The 22,452-nt window shown below is 34.9% G+C and overlaps 1 protein-coding gene and 1 pseudogene across 2 annotated transcripts in view; one reads left to right on the top strand and one right to left on the bottom strand.

The window, feature by feature from the left end:
* Positions 1–12,635, top strand: part of LOC105524487 — a 64,203-nt pseudogene extending 51,568 nt beyond the window's left edge.
* The window catches only part of GALNTL6 (polypeptide N-acetylgalactosaminyltransferase-like 6), a 1,244,620-nt gene that overhangs the window by 684,893 nt on the left and 537,275 nt on the right, over positions 1–22,452 (bottom strand). The gene's annotated exons all lie outside the window — the stretch shown is intronic.

A 22,452-nucleotide genomic window follows, 5' to 3' on the forward strand; every position in this document is an offset into this window, starting at 1 on the left:
AAAAAAAAAAAAAAAAAAAAAAAAAAAAAAAAAAAAGTTATCACAGTCCCCTCTGCTGTGTTCATATACAGCAGCAGCCCCCTTTTTGGCACCAGGGATCGGTTTCATGGAAGACAATTTTTCCACCAGGGAAGGGGGATGGTTTGGGGATGAAAATGTTCCACCTCAGATCATCAGGCATTAGTTAGAGTCTCATAAGGACGGCTCAACCTAGATCCCCGGCATGGGCAGTTCACAATAGAGCGTGTGCTCCAGTGATAATCTAATGCCACCACTGATCTAACAGGAGGTGGAGCTCAGGCAGTAATGCTTGCTGGCCTGCCACTTACGTCCTGCTGTGTGTCCCGGTTTCTTTCTTTCTCTTTTTATTTTATTATACTTTAAGTTCTGGGGTACATGTGCACAACGTGCAGTTTTGTTACATATGTATACATGTGCCATGTTGGTGCGCTGCACCCATTAACTTGTCATTTACGTTAGGTATATCTCCTAATACTATCCCTCCCTCCTCCCCCCACCCCATGGCAGGCCCCGGTGTGTGATGTTCCCCTTCCTGTGTGCAAGTGTTCTCATGGTTCAATTCCCACCTATGAGTGAGAACATGCGGTGTTTGGTTTTTTTGTCCTTGCGATAGTTTGCTGAGAATGATGGTTTCCAGCTTCATCAAAGGACATGGACTCATCCTTTTTTATGGCTGCATAGTATTCCATGGTGTATATGTGCCACATCTTCTTAATACAGTCTATCATTGATGGACATTTGGGTTTGTTCCAAGTCTTTGCTATTGTGAATAGTGCCACAATAGAATCTACAAAGAACTGAAACAAATTTACAAGAAAAAAACAACCCCATCAAAAAGTGGATGAAGGATATGAACAGACACTTCTCAGAGGAAGACATTTATGCAGCCAACAGACACATGAAAAACTGCTCATCATCACTGGCCATCAGAGAAATGCAAATCAAAACCACAGTGAGAAACCATCTCACACCAGTTAGAATGGTGATCATCAAAAAGTCTGGAAAAAACAGGTGTTGGAGAGGATGTGGAGAAATAGGAACACTTTTACACTGTCAGTGGGACTGTAAACTAGTTCAACCATTGTGGAAGACAGTGTGGCAGTTCCTCAAGGATCTAGAAGTAGAAATACCATTTGACCCAGCCATCCCATTACTGGGTATATACCCAAAGGATTATAAATCATGCTGCTATAAAGACACATGCACACGTATGTTTATTGAGTCCCAGTTTCTTAACAGGGCTCCGACTGGTTCAAGTCTGCAGCCTGGGAGTCGTGGACCCCTGATAAATAGTCATCCTCATTTGATGTATGAGAAAACAAAGGTGGAGAGAACTTGCTCCCCTTCTCAAAAGTCAAAAACTCAGTAAGCTAAGCAGTAGAGATTCAAATCCACAAAACCTGACACCAGAACTAGACAATTTTTAGTGTATTATTTTGTATCTGCAAGAGCAAGAAACACAGATGTTTTATACAAATTTGTTCATTAAGCAGATATGTTTTTCTCTCCAAGAAAAACTTTAAGCCAGAGCAACTCTTTCTTTAAATACTGTAAATCGGCCAGGAATGGTGGCTTGTACCTACAATCCCAGTACTTTGGGAGACAGAGGAAGGAGGATCCCTTGAGGCCACAGAGCGAGACTGCTCTATATTTAAAAAAAAAAAAAAAAAAAAAAGAATAAGAAATACTTTAAATACTTTTGAGAGAAGTTTTTACTTCTCTAAGAGAAACTGAAGATCTAACATTTTATATTTTTTCAAAGCTTAATTTGTCTTGATAGTGTAATGAGAATGTTTCTAAAATTTCTGGTACGTGTAAAGAACAATTGTTAATTAAAATAACTATTTAGGCCGGGTGTGCTGGCTCATGTCTGTAACCCCAGCACTTTGGGAAGCCCAGGCGAGCAGATCACCTGAGCTCAGGAGTTTGAGACCAACCTGACCAATACAGCGACACTCTGTCTCTAGTAAAAATATGAAAATTAGCTGGGTGTGGTGGCATGCGCCTGTAATCTTGGCTACTTGGGAGGCTGAGGCAGGAGAATTGCTTGAACCCGGGAGGTAGAGTTTGCAGTGAACCGAGATCACGCCACTGCATTCCAGCCTGGGCAACAGAGCAAGGCTCCATCTAAAATAAATAAATAAATATAAAACTATTTAAAGTTTTTTGAGATAAAAAGTTGATTAGCATTATCTTATTTTACTCATTAGTGTGTCCTTTCAATCAATATTGGAAATCAATTGGAAAAGGAACTTATATTTGTTCCTTTAAGGCTTTATAAAGTGAAATTCTTGAAATCATTACATATTCCCTCTGTCTAGTAATAGGCAATGTGCATTATCTGATGAGTCAGTACAAAATCCATTCTATGTGTTTGGCTAAACAAAGTTCACAAACAAGCAGTAGTAAGAGATCAGTTGTTTAGAAATTATGTTTGTCATCTTACAAACATTCCCAGTGTCACAAGAAGCTTCTTAGTTGCTGCTATGGTTTGAATGTGTCCCTCCAAAATTCAGATGTTAAAATGTAATGGCCAATTTGATGGTATTAACGGGGTGCCTGCCTTTAAGAGGTAGTCAAGCCATAAAGCCTCCTCCACTTGTGAATGAGATTAAAGCCCTTATGAAGGAGGCTTCTGAGCCAGGCACAGTGGCTCACATCTGTAATATCAGCTCCTCCAGAGGCTGAGGTGAGAGGATTGCTTTAGCCCAAGAGTTCAAGGCAGAAGAGAGTTATGATCATGACACAGACTTTCAGCTCTGGGCAAAAGAGCAAGACCCCATCTCTATTAAAAAGAGAAAGAAAAAGAATAGAAGTGGCTTCTCACAGTGTTTATCCCTCTTCCCCTTCTTTCTGCAAGGTGAGGACACAGCGTTCCTCTCCTCTCACAGACGCCCTTCAAGGAACTGTCTTGAAAGCACAAACCAGACCCTCACCAGACAGCAACATGCTGCCACCTAGATCCTGGACTTTCCAGCCTTCAGAACCGTGAGGAATAAATTTATATTCCTTATAAATTATTCAGTCTATGGTATTTTGTTATAGCAGCACAAATGGACCAAGACAGTTGCCCACATCCACAATGATATTGAGCTTACTGAAATTTGAAGATGATGGTTCTCATTTACCTAGTCTATAAATTAGTTTTTAACACTGAAGTAATTTAACTCATTTAAAATACACATAATATTGACTTTTTTAAACACAATTAACCACTCTATTCTTTTTTTTTCATAAGAGTGCTTTAACTCACCGTATGACTTGTTTAGGAATGCCAACATTTCTGATTTACATGCCCTGTTTGTAATCAAAGCTCCTAGGAGCCTCAGTGTAAAGTCTTTTTGCATTTTTATCTTGCTCTGTGTTTAAATTTAACACTACTAATTAAGCCTTTTTGCTTTATGCATCTCATTTGAACAAAACATCGCATTTTAAGTCATAATTACATTTATTATTTCCGGAAATACAGGAGCCCCCTTATCCAGGAAGGATATGTATCAAGACCCCCAGTGGATATCCAAAACCATAGATAGCAGCGAATTTGTATAAACTATGCTTTTCTAACTGATAACTGAGATGACTACTAAGTGGCTATTGGGCAGGTAGCACATGTTGCATAGACGCGCTGGACAAAGGGATGATTCATATCCTGGGTAGGACTGAGCAGGTAGTTGTGATATTTTATCACACTATTCAGAGTGGTACATAATTTAAAACTTATGAATTGTTTATTTCTGAAATTTTCCATTTAATATTTTCAGACTGTCAATGACTGTGGGTAACTCAAACTGCAGAGAGCACAAGCATGAGTACGGGAGCATTACTGTAACATGGCTTTTGTTCTGTTAATCAAATTTTAAATAGTCCATAGTGGCTCTATTTCACAAACAATCCATGATCGCCCAAGAGTATGTTAAAAGCATCAATTGCAAACATAGCTATTAGATTGCAATGTGTGAAAAATAAATCACTTATTAAAATATTAAACGACAGGCCCCTAAAATATTTTATGTTATTTTCTTTGGGTTAAAAAGGTAGTGACTTTTATTTTGCTAAAGGAAATTTAAATAATAAGAAATAAATAAAATTAAAATTGCAGAAATTGTTCCATTGACAGTTTTTTGCATTCAACTACAATACAAGAGTGAGAAAGTACATCATTCATCACTTCCAAGCAATCTTGTCATACGGTGTGGCTCTGTCACTAAATTAAATTCAAATGGTCAAATGGAAACATAAAGCTATAATTTTTAAAGAAAAACTAGCAAGTGTTATTTTTTAAAATCATGAACTAAAGGAATTTTCTTTTTTAGTAATAGGTATTTCTAAACTAAGGTAGTTTTATTGTCTTCCAGCAGCCCTTTACTCAACTAATTTGATATATTATAGTGAAAAAATATTAAGCATATAAAAAGCTATCTATCTATCATCTGGGTTTGTCAAATACTGTTATGTAAGTCATATTTGCTTTACATAATTTTTTTTACTGATTAAGAAATAAAACTTAACATAAAGCTGAAGACTGAAGTCATGTAGTTCTCTATGATTTTATTTTCCTCCTACCTTCCTCAGATGCAGTCAATATATTGAGCTTGGATTTTAGCATTACCTTATGTGTTGTATGTATCTACTCATTTTATTTCAATTGCTATATAAACAGAACGTATTACAATTTTCAACTTAACTTTTATTTATATTCACTACTTAATTTCTACCCTTTTAATAAATATGCATTCCCATAATTTCTGCAATAGATCTTGGAAGAATTTGACCATTCATTAATCTTTTGAAGGAAGAAAATTACTGATTTGTTAAAATGCACCACTGAGTACTTCTTTTCTACATCAATGATTTCTACTCTAACTATATCTTTCCTTTTCTCTCTCTTTTTTTCTGCAGTTATTTTTAAAACATTTTGAATTAGACATAGTTAATACATTTTATCCTAGTTGGGAAACATTTAATACATTAACTTTTATTACTAAATGTGTCAGAAAAATTTTCAAATATGTATTAAAATATGAAGTAGGTAGAGATGTCTTATTCCATACAATCCTAAAGAATTTCATGTGAACAAAACTAAAATGTAGGTCATAGTTCCTGAAATTATGTCTTGTCTAATAAAAACATATAATGATACATTTCTAAATTTTAAATTTGGAGGATTTTTAAAAACTAACTGTAAGCTATTAGAAATATTAGGAATTGGAAAAAAAAACAAGAAAATAAAGTTCACCAAAAATATAGATATAGATATATAGATATAGCACAGCTTTTCTCGCTGCTTATTTTTAAATAACTAATAATATAGATCATGATTTCATTTTTTAGGTGGGTATGTCATGTAAGAATGCTACCCACTACCCCCGAAGCAGGTTGCTAACACTAAATATAGTGTACATAAAATTAGATACCCTACATAGGAGGCAGGTTATTTCCTCAAATTTTTTTCTCATCAACATTATGATTTTAGTACTAGGACAAAGGCATCTCTTTTAACAGATGAACATGAATTCCAGAAAGTACTCTAATGGGGAATGGATACACTAATACAGCAAATTACAATTTAGTTGAAGCAGATAAAATGCTAATGCCAAATCTCAGTGAAATAAGCTAGGTTTCATTTGAAAAGACCTCCGTTTGAATATGTAACGTCTCTTGGATGTTGAAGTAAATATCTTACCAAGGTTACTGTAAGTTTCTAAATAACTTTCCTAATAAATGTCTTTATTCTTGCACAAAAATACTTTCTGTGGCTCATATATGTAAACTTTATCTTACACTAAAAGAACCACCAAAATGAAGATTAGCAACTTTGAAGTGACAACTAGAATTGATTCAAATATTCAAAGCAATAGAGCATTGCGTTCTATGATTTTAAATTGACCAATATATGGTATTTCTAAAACAAATGAACAAATAGAACAACAGCAGACAGATGCTCCATCTACATTAAACTCTCCTACTGTACTCATGAATCTTAGAGCCAAGTGGCTGAGCTCATGAGCTCTGGAACAAGCAAAACTGTGGCTAAGTACTATATTGGGATGTTAAAATAGGATTTATCTGTTAAAAATGGTGACAATAGAGTAAAACTTAGATTTGTTAGGAGAAGTAAAACACAGGGGACATAAAAATCCTGCCTATTTTGATCGTATTCAACATGCAAATGAATAACTATACTTTGTGATGAAAGGTATGACTCCTTTAAAAGAAGTACATTTGTATTAGATTGTGGAGTGAAAATGTATTTGAGAGGAAAGTAATGTTTACAGTAAAGATGAAGTTTGAAGAACAAATAGAAGTTGTTTGAAAATGTCACAGAATGAGGATACAGCATGAGCAAAAAAACAGAGGCAGAATAGCTAAAACAATGTTCAGTAATAGGAAGAACATTTTAGTTTATAAAAACTGAAGGAAATGTAGACTTGGCAGAAGAAGGTGAAGAGAGAGGGGGCGAGACCATGGACTGCTTAAAGAGGATTTGAAGAAATAATTACCAATATATCCTAAATTTGATTAAAAAATCAATCTACATATAAAAAGAAACTCAGTGAATTATAAGTAAGAAAAGCTGAAAGAGTCACATTTAGACAAATCATATACAAACTGTCAAAGGTAAAGACAAAAAAAGAAGATAAAAAGCAGCAAGAGAAAATGACTTACTGGGTATAAGGTATCTTCAATAAGATTAACAGCTGACTTCTAATCCAAAAGGACAGAGTCCAGGAGGTAGTATCATATTCAAAGTATAAGAAGAAAATAAAGTCAACCAAAAAGTTTATATTCAGAAAATCAAGTTTTCAAAAATGAAAGCGAAAATAAAATATTCTCAAATAAACAAAAACTTAGTGATTTCATTCCTGGCATATCTGTACTACAGAAAGTACCAAAGAAAGAAACTTTAGGTTAAAATGAAAAGATATAAAAGCAAAATATATATATATTTTATAATTAAAAAAGGGCCAATTATTCAGGAAGATATAACAAGTATAAATACATTTGAACCCCATATCTGTACTACAGAAAATACCAAAGAAAGAAACTTTAGGTTAAAATGAAAAGATATAAAAGCAAAATATATATATATTTTATAATTAAAAAAGGGCCAATTATTCAGGAAGATATAACAAGTATAAATACATTTGCTGTACTACAGAAAATACCAAAGAAAGAAACTTTAGGTTAAAATGAAAAGATATAAAAGCAAAATATATATATATTTTATAATTAAAAAAGGGCCAATTATTCAGGAAGATATAACAAGTATAAATACATTTGAACCCCAGGAAAAAGTCTCGAAGTACACACAGCAAAAACTAAGAAAACTGAAGGACTAATTGACAATTCAGTGATAAACACTGAAGATTTCAATGTTGCAATTCCAACAATGAATAGAACAATTAGGCAGGAGATCATGAAGAAAACAGAAGACTTAAACTGCACTAGGTACCATGTATAACCATAATCTATAGAATATGCAATCACAGCAGAATATATTAAAACATTCTTGTCAAGTACTCATGAGTGCCTTGATAAACCATATGCTAGGCTATAAAACATACCTCGATAAATTTAAAAGGTATTAAACAGTTCATCATCTCTTCTGCAAACACAATACAATTAAAAACAAAAATCAATAACAGAAGAATAATTAGAAAACTTAAACATGTATGAATATTAAAGAACACACTTCTAAATAACCAATGGGTAAAACACACACACACACGAAAAATTACAACATAATTGACATGAATGAAAGTAAAAAGACAACACAACAAACCTTAGCCAGTCATAGTGGCCCATGCCTATAATATCAGCTGCTCAGAGGCTGAAACAGAAGGAACAATTGAGCCCAGGAGTTCAAGGTCAGGCTGAGCAACATAGTGAGGCCCTGCCTCTAATAAAACGAACAAATGTTTGGGGATGCAGCTAAAGCATTCTGTAAAGGGAAATTTATGTTTGTAAACGTCAGTATAAAACAAGAAGAATTTCAAATCAATAACCTAACCTTCAATCTAAAGAAACTAGAAAAAGTAAAAATGCAAGCTAAACACAAAGCAATGAGAAAGAAGGAAATAATAGCATTAAGGGTGGAAATTGATGAATAGACAGTAGAAAAAAAAATAAAGAAAACCAATAAAACCTAAAGTTTAACAAAATTGCCACACTTCTAGCTAGATGAAACAAGATGAAATGAGAGAAAATGTAAATTACTAAAACAGGAATGAAAAAAGCAGCATTGTTACTGACTTTAGTGAAATTAAAAAAAAAAAATTAAGAGGGAATACTATGAACTATTGCGCTCTTGCAAATTAGATAACCTAGATTAAAAGGATAAATTTTTAGACAAACACAAACTACCAAAACTGATTCAAGAATAAATAAAAAATCTGGAAAGGCCTATAACAAGTAAAGAGACTGAAACAGGAATTAGGAAAACTACCCACAGTGAAAAGTTTGGACCCTACTTCACTTGCTTCACTGATACACTCTATCAAACATTTAATTAATACCAGTTTTTAACAAACTCTTGCAAAAAGTAGAAAAGGAAGGAAAACTTTGAACTTATTCTATGTATTACCTTGATACCAAAACCAGACAACTATCACAAGAGAAAAAAACTATACATTAACATCTCTAATAAATACACACATAAAAATCCTCAAGAAAATACTAACAAACCAAATGCAGACCCATCTTTAATGACTTACACTCCATTGCCTAGTGGTTACTACACTAGGAATGCAAGGTTGATATAACATCCAAAAATCAATCAATATAACACATCACATCAATAAAGGACAAAAACTACATGAGCATTTTCATAGAAGTAGAAAAGTATCTGACTAATCTATCATCCTTACATGATAAAAGCTTTCAAGAAGTAAGAATAGAAGAGAACTCCTGAACCTGATGAAAAGCATCTACCAAATAGAAGAGAACTTCCTAAACTTGATTATACACAGCTAATATCACACTTAAGCAGGAAAGACTACATGCTTTCCATCTTAGATCAGAAATAAGACAAGGATGTCTGCTCTCACCTTTGTATTCAGCATTGTCCTGTAGATTCTAGCCAGGACAATTAGGCAAGGAAAGCAAGTAAGTATTCAGATTGGAAAGAGGTAAAATCATGACTACTCACAGATGGCCTGCTCTTGTATATAGAGAATCTTGAGACCTTCAAACAAACATTAGAACTAATAATTCCAGCAAGATTGCAGAATTCAAAGTCAATATCCAAAATAAATTGGATGTCTATACATTAGTAATGAAAAATATAAAAACGAAATGAAGAAAATACTTTTATTTATAATAGCACAAAAAACAATACTTATAAATAAATTTAACAAAAGTTCAACAATTGTACACTGAAGACTACAAAATTTTGTTGAAAAAAATTATAGAAAATCTAAATAAATGAAAAGAACTGGAAGACAATATTGTTAAGATGGCAATACTCTCCAATTTGGTACACAGATTCAATGCAGTGTCTACCAAAAAAATCAATTACTTTTTTCTAAAAAAAGTTGACAAGCTGATCCTAAAATATATATGAGAATGTAATGGCTCTAGAATAGCCAAAGTAACATTTAAAAAGAATATCAAAGTTGGAAGATTCATACTTCCTGATAACCAGATTTATTACAGAACTATAATAATATAGTGTGTACTAACATAAGAACAGACAAATGAATAGAATTGAACATCCAGAAATATAGCTCACATTTATGATCATTTGATTTTAGATTTGAATTCCAAAAATATTTAATGGGGAAATAACAGTCTTTTGAAAATAGTCTTTTCACAATGACCTTTTCAACCCAATTATGTGTTGAAAAGAAGAGTCTTTTCAATGTTCTTCAGGCAACAAATTTATCTGGACCCTCTACTTCACACAGTAGGCAAAAATGAACCTAAAGAAGATTTAAGCCTAAGTGTAAAAGCCAAAATTACAAAACTTTTAGAAGAGAGAACATAGGGGAAACTTCTCACAAAGTTTTATTAGGCAACGATTGCTTAGACATAACACCAAAAATATTTAGAAAACTGAACTTTATCAAAATTTTAAAATTAGTGTATTAAAGGATGCATAAAGAAATGAAAAAACAATGCACACAGTAGAAGACTATGCTTACAAATTATATATTTGATACACTACTTTTACTCAGAATATATTAAGATTTATTACAACTCAACAATGAAAGAACAAGCTAAAAAACAGGCAAAAGGCTGGAGTACATATTTCTCCCAAAAAGAAAGACAAAAGACTGACGAGTACATAAAACAATGCTCAACATCATTATTCATTAGGTAAATGTAAATCAAAACCTCAATGAGATACTACCTCACACCTAACAGAATAACAAAACTTAAAAAAATAAGACAATATCGGCCGGGCGTGGTGGCTCATGCCTGTAATCCCAGCACTTTGGTAGGCCAAGGCGGGTGGATCACCTGAGGTTAGGAACTTGAGACCAGCCTTGACAACATGGTGAAAACTCCAATCTCTACTAAAACTCCAAAAATTAGCCAGGCGTGGTGATTGGCCTGTAGTCTCATCTGCTTTGGAGGCTGAGGCAAGAGAATCGCATGAAGCCAGGAGGTGGAGGTTGCAGTGAGCCAAGATGGTGCCACTGCACTCCACCCAGCCTGGGCAACAAGAGCAACACTCCATCTCAAAAAAAAAGGAAACAATGAAAATATCCACTGTAGATGAAAACATGAAGAAAATGGAAATTCTCATAAATTTCTAGTTTTAAAATGAAGCAGTCATTTTGCAAAGCTGTTTGGCCAGTCCTCAAAATATTACACATAAAGTTACCATACACTGCAGCAATTTGACTCCTAAGTATATACCCAAGTGGAATACAAATATCTGTCTTTATAATCACTGACACATCAATGTTCATGTTTGCATTGTTGATAATAGTCAAAAAGTAGAAATAATCTAAATTCCATCAACTGATGAATCAATACATATAGATGTGATATAGCCATAAGATATTTCATTATTGTTATAGCTCATAAAAAGGAATTAAATATTGATACATGCTACAAAATGAACTAACTTCAGAATAATATAATAAAGGAAAAAAGAAAGCCACAAAAGACTACATATTTAATCATTCCATTTATATAAAGTCTCCAGAACAGGCAAATCCAAAGAGACAGAAGGTAGATTACTGGTTACCAGAAAACTGGGAGTAGGGAGGAATGGGAGTGACTGCTCTTGGGTGTGGGGTTCCTTTTGGGGATGATGAAAATATTATACAATTGGATAGTGATGATGGTTGCACAACTCCATAAATATTCTAAAAACCTCTGAATTGTACACTTTATATGGTCAATTTCATGCTATGTGAATTATATATCAACAAGCTTTTCATTACAAAAGAAAAATGGAAATAGCTTTAAAGGAGATAATAATTTGTATTTCATCCAAAGCACAGGTCTTAACTTCTTTGTCCAAAATTCTGGCAGAAAATAACAAATAATAAAAAATAAGTATAATCTTCACAGGAATTTTTAAAGGTTTATTCCACCTCACTTTATTGTTCTGTTACAATGCCTTCATCAAAATGCAGGAATTCATAAAGCTTGCCTGATAGAGGGCAGTTGAATAAAATTCACAGTTCAAAGTATGACAGGAGCACAAACTGTTAAAATGACATTCAGATTTATCAGATTATCTCTTCAATTTAACTGTTACAGAAATAAATTTATTTTCACACAAAACAAAATTTATTCTCATTATCATTCTATTGCAAAAAGGAAAAGGAATAAACAATCTGACAAGCTGAAAAATCAGCAAAGCAACTGAAATTAAGGATAATATGTTCTAAATGTCTATTGTAATAAACAAAGCAAAAAAATTGAATATGACTGTATTAGAGTGTCTCTTCCCTTTCATGGTAAATTATATGGAATATGTTTTCAGATTTCAATTACATTTTTAAAGCTTTAAGGAAAGAGTTCTTCTTTGTTGTTCTGAAATACCATTAAAATAGATTACTTATGTTAATTGATGCATATTAAACAGTGACAATCTTTTTTTTTTTTCCTACTAAAGTGTGTATCTTTGTACATTAAAAACAAGGATATATAAACTAGAAGTTAGACACCAGAGGCCCAACTTGGGACCTGACAGGATGGCTGGGGCGGATCATCAAGGAAACCCAGCGTTTGCTGGCAGAACCAGTTCCTGGCATCAAAGCAGAAGCATATGAGAACACCACCCATTATTTTCATGTGGTCATTGCCGGCCCCCAGGATTCCCCCTTTGAGGGAAGGACCTTCAAACTTGAACTATTTCTTCCAGAAGAATACCCAATGGCAGCCCCTAAAGTGCGCTTCAGCGCTTCAGGACCAAAATTTATCATCCTAATGTAGACAAGTTGGGGAGAATATGTTTAGATATTTTGAAAGGTAAGTGTTCCCCAGCCCTGCAGATCCACACAGTTCTGCTATCGATCCAGGCCTTGTTAAATGCTCCCAATCCAGATGATCCATTAGCAAATTATGTAGAGGAGCAGTGGAAGACCAACGAAGCCCAAGCCATAGAAACTGCTAGAGCAGGGACTAGGCTATCTGCCATTAATAATATTTAAATTGATCCGATCATCAAGTATGCATCACTTCTCTTGTTCTGCCAAGACTTCTTTCTTTTGGTTTGCATTTAATGGGCACAGTCTTAGAAACACTACAGAATAAAAGCCCAGACTTCTTCAGTCATTTGGTGATTAAATGCACATTAGCAAATCTATGTCTTGTCCTGATTCACTGTTGTAAAGTATGAGCTGAGGCCAGAAGTGTCATCTGGACTGTCGGGAAACATTTAAAAGCAGTAGCCCCTCTCTGCTTTTATTCATTTCCCCAATCCTGGTTTAAGTGTAAAGCACTGTGAATTAAGGTAGTTGTCAGGTTAGCTGCAGGGGCATGGGTGTTTTTCATTTTATTTTGTTTTATTTTTTGAGGGGGGAGGTAGTTTTATTTTAATTTATGAACTCATTTCCCACTTTTTTTGGTGATCTAACTGCATTGGTTAAAAACAGCTAACCAGTTCTTTAGAATATGTTCCCTAGCCAGGTCTAACTTTATTTAGATGGTGAAGATGGACAAACTTGATTGTTTGAACCAGAATGGGAAAGTTAAACAAACATCACAGCTCTCAATAATAACACTGTGACTTTGCTGTCAAGTATAGATTCCCCCCTTCAAAAAAAGCTTGTGACCATTTTGTATGGCTTGTCTGGAAACTTCCGTAAATCTTACGTTTGAGTAAAATATTTTTTGTTATTCTAAAAAATAAGTGAAAATAAAAATAAACTAAAAAACTAAATTCCACCAGAATAATATAGATCTTAGACTGATTCCTTCTGGTGTTGAATATTGAAGGGAATTACATAAAATCTTGAACATAAAACACTTAATGAAATGAATTTCTATACTCGTTTTCTTTTTTTTTTTTTTGAGATGGGAGTCTCGCTCTGTCGCCCAGGCTGGAGTGCAGTGGCGCGATCTCGGCTCACTGCAAGCTCCGCCTCCTGGGTTCATGCCATTCTCCTGCCTCAGCCTCCCAAGTAGCTGGGACTACAGGCGCCCGCCACCATGCCCGGCTAATTTTTTTGTATTTTTAGTAGACACAGGGTTTCACCATGTTAGCCAGGATGGTCTCGATCTCCTGACCTTGTGATCCGCCCGTCTTGGCCTCCCAAAGTGCTAGGATTACAGGTGTGAGCCACTGCGCCTGGCTCTATACTCATTTTCATAAAAATAAAATACAAACATCAACTTCATCCAGTTTTTAATGTATAGTCTCTCAAAAATGTATTTCTCAAAAATGTTGGCTTATAATGGGTACATGTTATAAATCAATGTATATACAGTATATTTCTTCACATTGTATATTATTATTATTGATAATTTATGATATTACTCAGCAGTAAAGTTCTAGGATAAAAGAAAAACTTCTTGAGTAGTAACCACAAATTATAATAATCTTTATTCATCTGAATATATATCAATTTTTTAAAAAACAAAACCAAACATCTTTCTAATTTATCTCAAAGTATGGTTAATTTGAATTCCATCAAATCACTGGCATTTCAGTAATCGCGTGTTTGGTTTCCTGTATTTTTAAGATAAATACACAATTAGTGCTATCGAATTAATTAACATTAATTTTGTGCTTAACTGTTTCCAACTAAACAGTTCAGAAACATCTTTTTGGTAATATCTTTTCGCCTTCCCAGCAACCTTTCTGATGCTGGTAACGTGATTATATTTCTTTTTCTGAACATGGAAGTAGAGGCTGAAGCAAGGTCCTTTTTCCTTGACTCGGCTTCCTTGCTTTCAAGGATCAGGGTCTATGCCTGAGGATTCTACTCGGGCTCTGGAACTGCCAAGTGTTGCTTTCACACGCGACAAGGATTTATTTAAGAACTATAACTTCCATATTAGAATTCTTTATTAGAATATCATACAGCAGATAATTCAGGCGGCTCTTTTGGTTAAAGGTGACTGGAAAAGTATCATAGTCGCAGCACTTGACAACATCCTTGCTCTTTTAGATGAGCTTTGTGATCTGTTACGTTGGAACTATCTCTAGACCTGTTTATATGAGAGGGCAGCAGAGCTTAAAGGTGATGTGAGGTATTGAAAACTTATTGGTGTACCACAAAACCACTGCAAGTTTGCAAGGTTCCAGATTAATATTCTACCATTATTTGTTTTTGTTGTTGTTGTTGTTGTTGTTTGTTTTGAGATGGAGCCTCACAGTGTTGCCGGGGCTGGAGTGCAATGGTGCAATCTTGGCTCACTGCAACCTCCGCCTCACAGGTTCATGCAATTCTCTTCCCTCAGCCTCCTGAGTAGCAGGGATTACAAGCACACACCACCACACTCGGCTAATTTTTTTGTATTTTTAGTGGGAACAGGGTTTTACTATGTTGGTCAGACTAATTTTGAACTCCTGATCTCGTCATCCGCCTGCCTTGGCCTCCCAAAGCTCTGGGATTACAAGCCTGAGCCACTGTGTCCCGCCAATATTCTACTTTTATAATAAACATTTATAGATACTATTTCCCTGGTACTTTTTAAAGTTTCATAATAAAAGACAAAAGAATTTTTGAGACACATTTTGAGTATCATTTCATGTCTTCAGTTAATACTGAATAATTTAAAAACTAGTATTTATTATTTTGTGGAGCATTATGGGTATTGCCAATCAAGGCTTAAAAGTCTAGAGTACAGTAAATTTACATTAACCTTAGGAGCAATGTTAATGAGACATACACATATTTTCTCTGAAAAGATTAAGTTTCTTTGGAAGAATACATATATGCAGTACGTTTTATGTAGCATAGCTTAATTCATGAGGACATTATTTTGTTTATTTGTAGATGTACAAAATGATAAACCTACCTGCATTATTAATAGGTCCATTAAAAAATTAGCACAATTCCTGCCTTAACTTCTGATACATGACAGAACTGAGATATTCTAAAAACTAGAAGTAAATGAGATTAATTAAGCCATATTCAATGCCAGATAGAACTATATTTACATGAACTTCTTTTACATGGTTTAAAACAATTTTTCCAACACAGACTGTATGCAGAAATTCAACTAAGAAGAAGATTCCATTATTGGCTACATGGAGTTATCAGTACCACCTCAAAGAAACAGTTCTGTCTAGGGGCCTTATGAAGGCATTCATTATCTTGGTAAATGGATCGAAAGTGCGCCTGAGCCATGCAACTTCTGAAACCCGACGTGTCAGCAGATCTCAGCAAAAGACTCAAGTTAATCACGAATGAAAGCAAATACATGGAAATGAAACTGCTTCCACCCTCATAAGCAACCTTTTTCATCCTTGTAGGAAGACCAGCATGGGCAGAAAGTAACCAGCATATCTGTGAGTTAACATAGAAACAAATGCCAGGGAGATCAAAATATGTGATGCCCATGTGAATACTCTCCCTCCCCACTACTTCTATTTTCTGTTTTCACTTAAATTTATATAAAGAAAAGACACGCCTATCTGCTTACACTCAGGTATGCCATCTTACAGGTTTGGGGACCACCACTACTCTTTCAAAGTGCTTTGCACATTCCTGCTAGGATTCATGGGGTATTAATTTTATAACTTAAATCTCAGAAGCTAATTCTAATTCCTTGAGGGAAACCATAAGAAAAATACACAATTGATGTTACCTAACTAATTAGCATTAATTTTGTGCTTAACTGTACACAGACTAAAAAGGTGATATTCTTTCATCCTCCCAGCAACTTCTGAATGCTGGTAGTATTATTATATTCACTTTGTTTGGACAAGAAAATAGTCAAAGTCTGAGTCAAAGTCTCTTTTCACTGACTCTACTCGGTGATATCTGAGTGTAACCAGACAGACATGTCTTTTTCTCTTACAACAAATTTAATTGTAAGAGAAAAAAATCAAGGTTGGGGGAGGGGAGGAGGACAATTATTCACACAGACGTGTAGTGTTTTGATCTCTCTGGTATTTGTTTCTATTTGTTAACTCAAAAACAGGCTGGTTGTTTTTTCCCATGTCGATCTTACTACAAGGACGTCAGTGTTCATGTACTGAGTATGTACTTGAGGAGGCCTATCATAAGTCTCTTCAATTCATCTATGTTTGGCAATTAGTCAGGTAATATCTGAAGGTGACAAGGCGCTACTATTTTAATTCCAGTAGAAGGAATACAATTATTACATATCTTATATAAAATGACAAATAAAAATATGTCAATGTGGTGATTACAAATGAAATTATTTATTTACATTCCTAAACTTACATTGAGATGGCCAGAACTACTTTTTTAGTTTGTATTTATACAGATCTATACAGATTTGTCAGATACAGAAAATACAAAGACGGGAAGCTGGTTCAATTAAACGTTTTTTCTGAAATTCAGATTTAACTAATGAACTGTTTTTAATCTGTCAACCAGATCTATATAAAAATGTGTCAGAAAACTATTTTTTGATAAATGGCAAAAACTATGTAGTTTTTGATATTATCGTTAGTAATACAGAATGTGGGAATATGACCTTTGGTAATATAAAGTGAGGAAAAAGAACATTACAAAGTCTCTCATAAGCTATAACAACCACCAAAACACATGCTGTCAAATTATCTAATTCATATCTTCTATCAGCAGGTTTCAAGCTAAAATGAATGCAGATGAATTGCTGCTTTTTACAGTTATATAAGGCTTATCTCATTTTTTTTTGACAGGGTCTGCACATAACAAAGGTCTTAATGGAAGTTGAAATTGTCTTCAATTATGCCAGATGTCTAAAGGTGGGTCAGCCTAGCTTTTTAAGCTCTTACAATGTCTCTGATTTTTGTCAAGGTTACCAAATTAACAGAACTCTAGGACCTTTTGTCCTTACGTAAAAGTTAAATCTTGGAGGCTCACACTACATACATTTTGATTTTTTTTTTTTTGTTTAGATTTCCCATATTAGGTTTGGACATAAACTCACAACTTTATAAGAAGGGCTCTGAAGATAAGCAAAGCAAGGACTGAAGCTGAGGTCCCTGGCAGTCATGAGTGCTAAGGGAGTATGGTCTCTGATTTCAGAAATGGAAGGAAAGTTTATTTTCATCTATGATTCATTAATTTATTTAGCAAATATTAATTATTAATTAAGCATCCTGACAGAGCAGAAGCATCGCTATCTTGGACAAGAACCATGATTTTAAAGTTCCCCTTGATCAAAAAACTGCCTAATCCAACCAAAAGGGCATCAGCCTAATGGCTAATGTCAGCATGACTGCGAACCACAAGTGACATCTCCAACCAGAAACACTCCAATCTTAAGATAAACCCTTCCCCAACCAGAGATGCCAGTCCCGAGATAACCTCCCCTCTGACCAGGGAGAGGTCAGCCCCAAGATAACCTTCTCCTGACCACAGACATTCCAACCCCACAATAAACTTCTCCTCCACACAGAAAAATTGCAAGCCTGTGATAAGCTCTCGCCCTAAACCCTTAAATACTTAAATACTCTTAGTCTTTTTTAGGGGGGATGGAGTCTCGCTCTGTCCTCCAGGCTGGAGTACAGTGGCGTGATCTCAGTTCACTGCAAGCTCCGCCTCCCAGGTTCATGCCATTCTCCTGCCTCAGCCTCCCGAGTAGCTAGGACTGTAGGCACCTGCCACCATGCCCGGCTAATTTTTTGTATTTTTATGGAGACAGGGTTTCACCGTGTTAGCCAGGATGGTCTCGATCTCATGACCTCGTGATCCACCTGCCTCGGCCTCCCAAAGTGCTGGGATTACAGGCATGAGCCACCGTGCCTGGCCTAATACTCTTAGTCTTTAAGGGAGCGTGCTCCTGACTGACATTGGCCAGAAGCCCCTCTCAGGTTTATTCTCCAAAATAAACCTGTCTTTGACTGTTGAGTTACTTTGCATGTTTTTCCTCTTTCTTGAACTCTTAACATCCTATTATTGTATATTCTAGGCATTGGGGAAATAGCAGTGACAAAAACAAGCACCTATGTCTGCCTTTATGGAACTTATAGTCTTACATAGGGACACAGGCCATACATTTGCAGTTTTAACTTGAATAAAAATTGCTTTGGGAGAAAAAAATTCTCTATGATTCTTTTCATGCTATGCATCTATCTATCCATCAATTCATCTGTCTACCAAGTCTGTCTTACTCTGTCCATTAGTTGAGCATTCTTATTGTATCTTTTTTGGTCCACTTTGATTAGGGATAGATAGGGATAGAAGACAGATTCCTCTACACATTCTTTGATTAAAGTTCTGAATCTTTTGTAAATTACAATGGATCAAATAGTTCAATAAATATTTATCTTTCCAACCCATGCCATTCTGCTACTGACACTCAGTGTTAAGGGAAGAAACGTTATCTTTTTTCAAATGTTAGTAGGTTCATGCTTTTGGAATTCAAAATTCCTAGTGATCAAAGGTTTTTCAATTTAAATAAATAGAATACCTATTGCATTTAATAAAAGACTCCCCTGACATGGATGCTAGGTAAGTTCTGCTGCTAATTTTGTTTTTGTTTATTTGTTTGTTTTAGAGACAGGGTTTTACTCTGTGGCCCAGGCTGAAGTGCAGTGATACAATCACAGCTCACTGTAAACTCAAAATTCTAAGCTCAAGTCATCCTCCCATAGCCTCCAGAGTAACTAGGACTACAAGTGTGCCAACAGAATGGGCTAACTTTTTAAGTTTTTGTTGAGAGAAACTCCTACTGTTTTACCCAAGCTAGACTCCAACTTCTGACCTCAAAGGATCCTTCTGCCTTGGCCACCCACAGAGGGCTGAAATTACAGGCATGAGCCACCATGCCCAGTCCTAATTTTATTAAATATGTCATTGTCTGCTTTATTGAATTTTTTTCTCAGAAAAATCAAATAACATGTTTAAAATAACTAATACCACACCTTAAATTACTTAAAAACTCTCTCAAGTGGGAATAACATAACAGATCATGGGCTTGTAACATTTGGAAATAATTATTGCAAAGAAGTATAGTTTGTTTCTGTGAGCTTCATTATTTCTGACATACATCATTAGTGTGCAGTGGTAAAATTTTCTATTTGTAGAATCTTTCAACCACTTTAATTAATTCAAAGAACCAAAGAAATAAATTCTCCTAATGACTGAAATTTATTTTTATACAGTTTTGAAGATGTGAAAGATTTCTATTTCCAGGGATGAGCAAATTTGTGAATATATACATTGGTTCAACTTATAATTAATTTTCTGACTATGACCCAGGCACTTCCCTTCTTCAAAGACTTAATTGGTAGTAAAGATAGATATAAACTCATAGTCAAGTCACGTGAAAATTGCGGTGGTATTGATTCAGGGTACTATAGTAGTAATGAAGAATGATTCCAAAGGTAGAAACCAACAATTGTTATGGGCTTTGGAATGCAAGTGGCTGTGTAAGCATTTTTTATGCATTCTCTTAATACCCACAACCACTCTGTGAGACTATTATTATTATTCTCATTTTACTATCAGAGAAACTGAGTAATGGAGTGTTTTTTGTTTGTTTGTTTGTTTGTTTAAGTAATTTGTTCAAGGCCACACAGTAAATGGCGTAGCCTGATGTGGCAGGTGGCAGGGTTTCAGGGAAGGTAGACTGTAGATGTTACTCCCTCTGAGCCTTAGCAACCAGTTAGGAGAAAAAACACAGAAAGAAGGGAACTGTTACAGAAATACATTTCAGATAGTGAAAACATTATTTAATAAAACATAGGGGTGATAAATATATGTCATGCGAAGGAAAATTTGGCATCTTGGTTTTATCATGACAAAACTTGCCATATGGACTATAGAGAAAGATGAACTAGAGAACTCATCAGGGGCCTCTTCAGGGAGGCTGGACTTTGACAGGCTGTGCATAAGAAAAAGTTATAAATAGAAAGGGAAGACTGCCAGTTTTGATTGTTATAAATATTATTTTGGTAATGGATTTGATTAGACAACAAGAACAGAACAGAACAACAAGCTATAAGGACCTTTCAGGAATTTAAGCAAATAATTAAAGCCTCAGCCAAATGGAATGAGAAGGAAAATAATGATTCCACAAAGTACTTTGGAGGTAAATTTGGCAAGATTTGTTCATTGACTGGATTAAGAAAATGTGGCACATATACACCATGGAATACTATGCAGCCATAAAAAAGGATGAGTTTGCGTCCTTTGTAGGGACATGGATGCAGCTGGAAACCATCATTCTTAGCAAACTATCACAAGAAGAGAAAACCAAACACCGCATATTCTCACTCATAGGTGGGAACTGAACAACGAGATCACTTGGACTCGGGAAGGGGAACATCACACACTGGGCTTATCATGGGGATGGGGGAGGGGGGAGGGATTGCATTGGGGAGTTATACCTGATATAAATGATGAATTGATGGGTGCTGACGAGTTGATGGGTGCAGCACACCAACATGGCACAAGTATACATATGTAACAAACCTGCACGTTATGCACATGTACCCTAGAACTTAAAGTATAATAAAAAAAAAAAAAAAAAAAAAAAAAAAAAAAAAAGAAGAATGCGAGCAATGCCAAATGTAGCAGAGAGGGTCCAATAGTAAATTATTACATTAAATAAATTAATTAAGTTTGTTTAATAATAATTAATGTGAACAAATACATTTATAAATTACTTAAATTATCAAATTAATCATTAAATCCTCATATAAAGAGTTCGTTGGGTTCTGTAATTGAGCCATTCTTTGAAATGTTAGTTGTACAACTTCAGAATTAACTTTATAAATTCACAGGGACACCAGAGAGAGGCCTCTGAAGATACTGCCTCTGCTCTTTGTAAAGGTTTAAAAGGAGGTTCTCACCAATGTGTTGCACCTATTCATAAGCAGTAGGGTTGAAGGAAAAAAATGATTATTTTTAAAGTCGTTTTATAATCTATGAACTATAAGTCTGAATTTTATACTCAAAGTTGTTGAAGATATTTCTAACTCTCATCTAGTTCATTTCTAGAATTTTATAGCCAGAATAATAATGGCCAAAATTTACTGAGTGCTTACTTTGTACCAAACTGACATCTAATAGCTTTACATAGAGAAACTCAATTTCCCAAGAGTTCATGACAAGTATGATACATAACTTGTTCATGATCACACAGCTAGTAAAGGGAAAGCCAAAATGCAAAGGGTAGGGTGATGCCCAATAACCTATTTAACCACCACCACTCATTGACAATGAGAAAAGGGAGTCCTGTAAATTGTGTCATTGGTTATTTGATTGGAACCATCATCCAGGGCCCCTTCCTCAATCAATATGCCTAATTTTGCCCCTTTTGACACACTAACAAAAAAAGGGGGTTAACCCCATTTGCAGACATTGAAAATGAATAGAATATGCTGATATTATTCATCATACACTGTCTTGGAAAAAGCTTATTATCTTGCGTTCAATCTTTAGGCTAAGTACAGACCCAGAATCCGTAAGCTTTTTCAAACCTTGGAATGTAAGAGGCTCAGCATTAATGTGAAATACTGTGGCATTTGTTGTTGTTTTGTTTTGTTTTTTTTTTTGGTATGTACATTGGCCTTCAGCTCCCTTGTAGCACTTCCCTGACCCTAAAATGAAAAGCGGGTTAAAGAATATGAAAATAAGATTTTCTATATCTGCTTCTAATGATGCCTTGTTATTTCTCTCAGGAGAAAAGGACCTTCACAGTACTAAATAATAATCAGAAACACTCTTCATCTACACTGGTAGGACTGTGAGTTTACCATACAATACTTACTATTGTATACGATAAATTGAGTTTTCACTAAAACCAACAAAATAGATTACCTTTCTGAATTCTGAAAGTGGCAAAAACCAATTTTAGATATATTGAGTGGGGAACTTTCCTAAAGGTTGAAAC

This window comes from Colobus angolensis, unplaced genomic scaffold, assembly GCF_000951035.1.
Source record: "Colobus angolensis palliatus isolate OR3802 unplaced genomic scaffold, Cang.pa_1.0 Scaffold5, whole genome shotgun sequence".
Classification (NCBI taxonomy): Eukaryota; Metazoa; Chordata; class Mammalia; order Primates; family Cercopithecidae; genus Colobus; species Colobus angolensis.